Here is an 8255-nt window from a genome sequence, read left to right on the forward strand (position 1 = left end):
TGGTTCACACTGCTCTCATGAGCAACAAGGTCCCTCTCTCCCGTGAATACTGAAGCAACATATTCATTTAGGGCCTCGCCCATCTCCTCACACTCGTGGCATGAGTTCTGTCCACTATCCCTGATCAGCCCTACTCTCAGGATATTGGTGCCCGAGATGAACATTTGAACTGTTTCGCACAGTCCTCATATTTCCACACGTTCTCCATGATGCCTGTGTCTCTCCAGGTTGGATGAGCAGTTGAAGCCTTGTCCACACAGGACACGTGCATGGTGTCTCTGTGCTGTGAATGGTGTGATGTCAGGCTGCGTAACTGGTTCCAGTTATTTCCACAGTCTGTTCACTGGATCAGACAGATGGGTGACTGCTAGGAAGGGCAGGCAGGCAGTGCAGGAATCGCCTATGGCTGTCCCCCTCTCTAACAGGTATACCGTTTTGGATACTGTTTGGAGGGATAGGCCAGTGGTGAAACCAACAACAGCAGCCTGAACAGTGGCACCACAACTGGCTCTGTTGCTTAGCAGGGGAGGGCAAAGTGCAGGAGAACGATAGTTATAGGGGACTCGATAGGAAGGGGCACAAATAGGTGCTTCTGTGGACAGGAAAGAGACTCCAGGATGGTACTTTGCCTCCCTGGTGCCAGGGTCCAGGATGTCTCTGAACGAACACAGTACATCCTGAAGGGGGAGGGTGAACAGCCACTGGGATACCTTCCGGGACAGGTGTAACCTGTACAAGAAAGAAGTGTTGCATCTAAACTGGAGTGGCACCAATATCCTGGCTGGGAGGTTTGCTATCGTCACTCGGGAGGATTTAAACTAGTATGGGGGTGGGAACCAGAGCGCAGAAGGTGTAATAACTGAAGGGGAATTGGAGAACAAAAATAAGAGAACAACATCACCTTGTCTGCTCAAACATAGCATTTTGAAGAGTATTTGTTTCAACGCCAGAAGTACAGCGGGGAGGCAGATGAACTTAGAGCACTTATTACGATGTTGCGGCTATCTCAGAAACCTGTTTAAATGAAGGCCCGGATTGGCAACTGAATGTTGGAGGATACAGATGCTTCAGGAGAGATAGAGAGGGATGTAAAAGTGGTGGGGGAGTAGCATTACTGGTTAAAGGGGCTGGTTTAGCTCACAAGGCTAAATCGCTGGCTTTTAAAGCAGGCCAGCAGCACGGTTCGATTCCTGTACCAGCCTTCCTGGACAGGTGCCGGAATGTGGCCGGAATGTTCACAGTAACTTCATTGAAGCCTACTCGTGACAATAAGCATTTTTCATTTCATTTCCTAAAGAGAATATTATAATATTATGACGGGAAATATACTGTAAATGTCAAAACTCAGAGGAATATAGAAAGTCAGAGAGAGCTGTGTGTGCATGTGCACAGATCTTTGAAGTTGGCAGCACAAATAGACAAGTTACTCAAGAAAGCAGACGGATTGCTTGCCTTCATTGGACAGGGCATTGAGTATAAAAACTGGCAAGTCATGCTGCAGTTGCATAGAACCTTGGTAAGGCCACACTTGGAGTATTGTCCACAATTCTGGTTGCCAGAGTACCAGAAGAATGTGGAGGCTTTGGAGAGGTGCAGAGGAGGTTTACCAGGATGTTGCCTCATCTGGAGGGCGTTAGCTATGTGGAGAGGCTGAATAGACGCGGACTGTTTTCGTTAGAAAGACAGAGGTTGAGGGGTGACCTGAAAGAGGTCGACAAGATTATGAGGGGCATGGATAGAGTGGATGGGCAGGCACTCTTTCCCAGGGTGGAGGGATCAGTCACCAGGGGGCATAGGTTTAAGGTCTCTGGGGCAAAGTTTAGAGGAGATGTGCGAGGCAGGTTTGTTTACGCAGTGGGTGGTGAGTGCCTGGAACGCATTCCCAGGGGAGGTTGTGGAAGCAGATACATTAATGGCGTTCAAAAGGCATCTTGACAAACACATGGATAGGATGGGTATAGAGGGATACAGCACAAGGAAGTGCTGAACGTTTTGGCAATGATTGGTATCATGACCAGTACAGGCTTGGAGGGCCGAATGGCCTGTTCCTGTGTTGTATTGTTCTTTGTTCAAAGACCCTGTTCAATGTGGGAGAAACAGTTCCCGTGTTTGGAATGTGGATGACGTTTTAGCCGATGGTCTGACCTTTCGAACAATATGTAGTCACGCTGGAAGAAACCTTAGAAATCTGGGTACTGTGGAATAGATTTAATCAGACATGGAGATTCATCGACATGTTCACACTGCGGAGCGACCATTAATGTTCTCCGTGTGTGCGAAGGGATTCACTCAGTTCACCAACCTCACTTCATCATGGTCAATCTGTACTGGACCGTTACCGAGTGCAATGTATCTTTCCTGAGGTTTGGTGGCCAGTACGGAACACAGTTCATGCAGCAAGTGAGGAAAAGACAGCAGGAATTTCTCTAATCTGTGATTTATAAGGACACATTCTTGGTTCACAGCAGTTACGTTTCTTCAGTAATTTCTTCATTTTCCCTAAACTACCCTGCCTGTTAATTCTATTATTTCTGATAATTCCACTACTGTAGCGAAAATATCACGCCTTAGAATTTAATCTGTTCCATTATTCACTCTGGTTTAAGTTTATGTTGAGGTTAATAACAGACAAAATCTGTCCCTCTCCCCAATCCGATTAGTTTCCAATGAGTGGATTCTGTGGAATGGAATGTCTTATCAACGTTTCCATGGTGACCTGTCTGCAGGTTAGGAATGTCTGATCAGCATTTCCACGGTGACCTGTTTGCAGTGAAGGAATGTCTTATCAGCGTTTCCATGGTGACCTGTCTGCAATGATGCGCCTGTTTGAGTTTCTAACTCAGACTAAACTTCTCTCTCCCATAACACACATTATATCAGACATTAGATGTCAATGTATTTCAGCCATGTTTTGTTAATATCTCCAAAACCCTAAAAAGAGTTCAGATACACAAATGTTTAAATGTGGGAGGACAAGTTGATAAAGTGTTTCAAATACACATGGGATCCAAGGTTTTAGAGTACAAAATGACAGATGTCATGTAAACCTGGTACAAATCATTGGTTAGGCTGCAGTTGGAATATTAGATCAGGTTTTGGGGATATTACACCAGGAAGGATGTCAAGGCCATGGAGAGGGTGTATAAGAGATTCACTGAGATGATCCCAGGGAAGAGAGGATTTAGTTACCAGGACAGATTAGAGAAACTGGGGCTCTGGTCATTCAAACAGAGGCTGACTGGAGATCAGAGGGAGGGGAGTTTGATTCCGGCCTCGGGTGACTCTGTAGGGTTTGCACTTCCTCCCCGTGTCTGCGTGGGTTCCTTCTGGGTGCTCCAATTTCCTCCCTCAGTCCAAAGATGCACAGGTTAGGTGGATTGGCCATAATAAGAGACTTCCCCTGAGTGTCCAAAGGTTAGGTGGGGTTCTGGGGATAGGGTGGAGGAGTGGTCCTGAGTGGGGTGCCATATTGGAGGGTCAGTGCAGACCGATGGGCTGAATGGCCTCCTTCTGCATTGTAGAGATTCTATGGAACAGAAAAAGACACATGAAATATCAAGCAGACTACAACAATGTTCAGGATTGTCACTGCCCCTCTGGGCCTGCAAGGGGGGGGGGGGGGGGGGGTGGAGACAGGGGGGGAGATGGGGGGGGGGGGGAGACCGTGGGGGGACCGGTGATGGTTTCTCTTATCTCTGAATGAAATTTTATTTTTAAAGTGAAGGGTGTCTGTACTGGAGAATCTGAGTACTAAGTGCCAGCTTGAACCATTCTCCAATCAGTTACAGCACAGCTCCCTCTACGTTGCCCCATGAAACACTCCCAAGGCTGATACAAAATGGTGTTAGATACAGAGTAAATCTCCCTCGATGATGTCCCCATCAAAACACTCCCATGATCGGTATAGCACAAGGTTGGGTACAATGTAAATGGTCCTCTGCATTGTCCCCATCAAACAGTCCCAGGACAGGTACAGCATACCTTCTGGAAATCCAGATAAAGCACATCTACAGGTTCCCCTTGTTACTTCCTCAAACATCTTGCTAAATTAGTCAATCAAGATTGATTCCCTGAACCCCATTTTCAAACACTGTGTCAAAAGAAAATTCAAATCTCCTCTACCCCTCTGGCTCCTTTGCCAATTACATTAGACGGACTCACTTTCTGTTAAAGAGCCTGTCAACCCCTCTCACTCACTTTCCCAAAAGTGAACAATTTTAATCAGGAAAAGTCCAACAAATTCAAATATTTTCTATTTAAAAGTTTATTGATGAAATAGAACATGGTTAAAAAAGCTGACGGAAAATTACTTGAGGATCAAAGACAATCAGAGTAACAGGATATTCACAATGTTCTGGACCCAAATAGTTCCCTTCAGCTCCTCTGTACCCTGTCCCCGTGACTCCCCGCTTTGGACACGGGGGCACTGAACCCTGGGGTCACGTCACTATCAGTCCCGGTCACCCTCTCCCAAAAAGGTCAGCAACTTCTTAGAAAAAATCAAACACCCAGTCAACAAATTAAAGGATCACACGATGGGACTTCAGGTTTTATGAGTTTTAATACAACAAACAAACAAACTAGAAGCTACTTTCAGTCAGAATCCTACACATTAAACTATAAACTAGAACCTTGCCCTTTTTCACAATCTAGAAATACACTCCACGATTATAGTTACTCTGCCTTATAAATCGAAACTTAATTGTCTCAGAACCTGTCCAAAGTGATGATTCATTCCCGAGGTTCATTTACTTCAGTTCTTCAACCAAGACACCGAGGAAAAAAAAGGGAGAATAGAATAGAATGTGAACTAGCAAAATACATAAAAATGGAGTGTAAAAGTTTCTGTGGCTACGTAAAAAGGACATACTGGTGCTGGAGGGTGTGCAGAGGAGATCCATTACGTTAATCCCAGAGCTAAAGGGGTTGGATTATGGGGAGAGGTTGAGTAGACTGGGACTGTACTCGTTGGAATTTAGAAGGGTGAGGGGGGATCTTATAGAAACATTTAAAATTATGAAGGGAATAGATAGGATAGATGCGTGCAGGTTGTTTCCACTGGTGGGTGAAAGAAGAACTAGGGGACATAGCCTCAAAATAAGGGGAAGTAGATTTAGGACTGAGTTTAGGAGGAACCTCTTCACCAAAACGGTTGTGAATCTATAGAATTCCTTGCCCAGTGAAGCAGTTGAGGCTCCTCCATTACATGTTTTTAAGGTAAAGATAGATAGTTTTTTGAAGAATAAAGGGATTAAGGGTTATGGTGTTCGGGCCGGAAAGTTGAGCTCAGTCCACAAAAGATCAGCCATGATCTAATTGAATGGCGGAGCAGGCTCGAGGGGCCAGATGGCCTACTCCTGCTCCTAGTTCTTATGTTTGGCTCAAAGGTTTGCCCATTCCAGATAGAGTCAGGAGAATTTAGAATGAGGAATAGAGATCTCGACAGCCACCTCATTCAACACTCTGGGATGTAGATCATCAGCTTTTGGGGATTTATTCACTTCCAACCCCATTAATTTCTCCAGTGCTACTTTTTCACCACTACTAATCTCTGCCAGTCCCTTCGTTCTCTGGTGTTTTGGGGACAATTTCTGTATCTTCCTCTGTGAAGACAGACACACGTTGTTTATTTTCTCTGCCATTTCCTTACTCCCCATTATAAACTGTCCTGTCTCTGCCTGGAATGGACCCACATTAGTCTTTGCTAATCTTTTCCTTTTCACATTCATGTAGAAGCTTTTCCAGTTGGTTTTTATGTTTCTCACCAGTTTGCCCTCATCAGTTTCTTGGTCCTCCTTTGCTGAATTCTAATGGATCTCATGGAATCTTTAACTTTTCTTGTTCGCCACGATTACATTACTTTTCCTGTTGGGTGTTTGATCCTTAAAGGAATCTATATTTGTTGTATATATGTGAAATACAAATTGCAAAAATCCCAGAGGACCATAGGCTGCTCTCCCCTTTGACAGAGAGAGCTGACTGGAGGTAATTTAACCCGAGGGTCAGTACACCTCAAGCGACGGGCCTGGTTAAGAAGGGGGGGCATACATGAGTAAACTCAGCCAATACGGGAGTTGAATCCTCACTGTTGGCCTTGCTCTGCATCACCAACCAGTTGTCCAGCCAACTGAGCTAACCATCCCCTGATAAATTAGGTATTCCCTGTACCAATCAGTTTCCCAGTCCACCTCAGACAACTTGCCCCTCATAACCTGATAGTTTCCTTCGGTGAGGAACACCCAGATAAACAAAAGAACCATGTAACCACCAGGGCCCATCTCCATGGCAACGTGGCACGCTTTGGAGGGTTTGAAACAGAAATGGAAAGAACATATCTTCACATTTGCAAACACCCTTCCACTCTTGTGATCCTTGTGCAATTTGAAGCCGGGTATCAGCAACAAGGCTCAAAGAGCATCAGCCCACTGGAGGCAAAGTGGTGAGACCGGCCAGTCCAGCAGAAAGAAACCTTCCGACCATCCCCACTGACCACCTGTCAGAATGAACAAAATGCAGTCCTGGGTGTAGAGCAGAAACAATCACAGCCGAATCCAACCCCTGTAATCAATTGTGAAATTGTTGGTGTCACAGAAGGTCCAATGAAACATGTAATCCCGTCTCACGTTGAGAAGTGGACGGCGTCTCCCCAGTGTGAACTCGCTGGTGTCTCCGCAGGTTGGATAACTGAGTAAATACTTTCCCACACCGAGAGCAGGTGAATGGCGTCTCCCCAGTGTGAACTCGTTGGTGTGTCTGCAGGTGAGATAACTGAGTGAATCCCTTCCCACACTGAGGGCAGGTGAACGGCCTCTCCCCAGTGTGAACTCGCTGGTGTGTCTGCAGGTTGGATAACTGAGTAAATCCTTTCCCACACTGAGAGCAGGTGAGTGGCCTCTCCCCAGTGTGAACTCGCTGGTGAATCCGCAGGTGAGATAACCGAATGAATCCCTTCCCACACTGAGAGCAGGTGAATGGCCTCTCCCCAGTGTGAACTCGCTGGTGTGTACGCAGGGTGGATAACCGAGTGAATCCCTTCCCACACTGAGAGCAGGTGAATGGCCTCTCCCCAGTGTGAACTCGCTGATGTTTCCGCAGGGTGGATGAATCACTGAAACCCTTCTCACACTGAGAGCACGTGAATGGCCTCTCCCCAGTGTGAATTCGCTGGTGAATCCGCAGAGGAGATAACCGAGTGAATCCCTTCCCACACTGAGAGCAGGTGAGTGGCCTCTCCCCAGTGTGAATTCGCTGATGTTTCCGCAGGGTGGATGAATCAATAAATCCCTTCCCACACTGAAAGCAGGTGAATGGCCTTTCCCCAGTGTGAACACGTTTGTGTCTCCGCAGGGTGGATAAGTGTGCAAATCCTTTCCCACACTGAGAGCAGGTGAATGGCCTCTCCCCAGTGTGAACTCGCTGGTGTGACTGCAGGGTGGATAGCCGAGTGAATCCCTTCAAACACTGAGAGCAGGTGAATGGTTTCTCCCCAGTGTGAACTCGCTGATGTATCTGCAAGGTGGTTGAATCACTGAATCGCTTCTCACACTGAGAGCAGGTGAATGGCCTCTCCCCTGTGTGAGCTCGCTGGTGTGTCTGCAGATTGAATAACTGAGTGAATCCCTTCCCGCACTTGGAACAGGTGAACGGCCTGTCCCCAGTGTGACTGCGTCGATGAATCTCCAGCTTAGATGGGAATCTAAATCCCTTCCCACAGTCCTCACATTTCCATGGTTTCTCCATGTTGTGTGTCTCCAGGTTGTACAATCAGTTGAAGCCTTGTCCGCAGATACAACACGAGTATGGTCTCTCCCAGCTGTGAATGTTGTTATGTTTTTCAGGCTGTGTACCTGGTTAAAGCTCTTTCCACAGTCAGTTCACAGGAACACTTTCACTCGGGTGTCTGTTGTGTGGGTCTTGGTGCTTTTCCAGTCACACTGATGGTTGAAATCTTTAGCTGACAGTTCGGAAAAAGGTTTCACCTTCTAGATTCAAAGGTTGGAGATATTCAGGTTCCAAGGAATCGAGTAACTGTCAGATTGAGACGTGACGATTGAGATTTCTGTCTGTAATTCTTCCTCATCTAATATCCTGTAAAAACAATTTACAAAATTCATCACTGTCAGTCCAGGATAGAAACTCAGAACAGACAATTCTAGTTTCTATGTGACATTTTTTCCTCTCCCTTATTCCCTGAAAGCTGTAAATCTCCATCCCACACACTCTCCCTCCATTCTCATTCTGGTGTATCGCAGTTG

The sequence above is a fragment of the Scyliorhinus canicula genome, unplaced genomic scaffold, assembly GCF_902713615.1.
Source record: "Scyliorhinus canicula unplaced genomic scaffold, sScyCan1.1, whole genome shotgun sequence".
NCBI classification, from domain to species: Eukaryota; Metazoa; Chordata; class Chondrichthyes; order Carcharhiniformes; family Scyliorhinidae; genus Scyliorhinus; species Scyliorhinus canicula.